The sequence below is a fragment of the Arachis ipaensis genome, chromosome B10 (assembly GCF_059453495.1).
Source record: "Arachis ipaensis isolate K30076 ecotype BB chromosome B10, ASM5945349v1, whole genome shotgun sequence".
Lineage (NCBI taxonomy): Eukaryota > Viridiplantae > Streptophyta > Magnoliopsida > Fabales > Fabaceae > Arachis > Arachis ipaensis.
In genome coordinates this window covers 15259885-15261098 of record NC_142435.1, presented here as the reverse complement: position 1 = coordinate 15261098, position 1214 = coordinate 15259885, and the positions used below count along the sequence as shown (strand labels likewise).

Here is a 1214-nt window from a genome sequence, read left to right as displayed (position 1 = left end):
TTCTTCCACCATTATTGTTGTTGAAACCTTGTTGAGGTCTCTGTTGATCCTTTCATGAGAGATTTGGATGATTTTTTCATGAAGGGTTATAGGTGTTTCCATAGGGTTCTCCCATGTAATTCACCTCTTCCATTGCAGGGTTCTCAGGGTCATAAGCTTCTTCTTCAGAGGAAGCTTCCTTAGTACTGACTAATGCAGCTTGCATTCCAAACAGACTCTGAGAAATCATATTAACTTGTTGGGTCAATATTTTATTCTGAGCTAATATGGCATTCAGAGCATCAATCTTAAGAACTCCTTTCTTCTGATTTGTCCCATTATTCACAGGATTCCTTTCAGAAGTGTACATGAATTGGTTATTTGCAACCATTTTAATGAGTTTCTGAGCTTCTGCAGGCGTCTTCTTCAGATGAAGAGATCCTCCAGCAGAGCTATCCAATGACATCTTGGATAGTTCAGACAGACCATCATAGAATATACCTATGATGCTCCATTTTGAAAGCATCTCAGAAGGGCACCTTCTGATCAATTGCTTGTATCTTTCCCAAGCTTCATAGAGGGATTCACCTTCCTTCTGTTTGAAGGTTTGGACTTCCACTCTAAGCTTACTCAATTTTTGAGGTGAAAAGAACTTTGCTAAGAAGGCATTGACTAGCTTTTCCCAAGAGTTCAGGCTTTCCTTAGCTTGTGAATCCAACTATGTTCTAGCTCTGTCTCTTACAGCAAAAGGAAAAAGCATAAGTCTGTAGACCTCAGGATCAACCCCATTGGTCTTGACAGTGTCACAAATTTGCAAGAATTTAGCTAAGAACTGATGAGGATCTTCTAATGGAAGTCCATGAAACTTGCAATTCTGTTGCATCAGAGAAACTAATTGAGGCTTAAGCTTAAAGTTGTTTGCTCCAATGGTAGGGATTGAGATTCTTCTCCCATAGAAGTCAGGAGTAGGTGCAGTAAAGTCACCAAGCACCTTCTTTGCATTGTTGGCATTGTTGTTGTTTTCGGCTGCCATGTCTTCTTCTTGTTTGAAAAGCTCTGTTAGGCCCTCTATAGAGAGTTGTACTTTAGCTTCTCTTAGCTTTCTCTTCAAGGTCCTTTCAGGTTCAGGATAAGCTTCAACAAGAATGCCTTTGTCCTTGCTCCTGCTCATATAAAAAGAGAGAAAAAGAAAATATGGAATCCTCTATGTCACAGTATAGAGATTCCTTGAGGTG

The 1214-nt window shown here is 39.9% G+C and overlaps 1 non-coding gene across 1 annotated transcript; it reads left to right on the top strand.

Moving 5' to 3' along the window:
• Positions 1-499: 499 nt before the first annotated feature.
• LOC148579229 (small nucleolar RNA R71) lies at positions 500-607 on the top strand. Its single transcript, XR_015898507.1, has one exon. It is a non-coding gene; the product is annotated as a small nucleolar RNA R71 (small nucleolar RNA).
• Positions 608-1214: the final 607 nt, after the last annotated feature.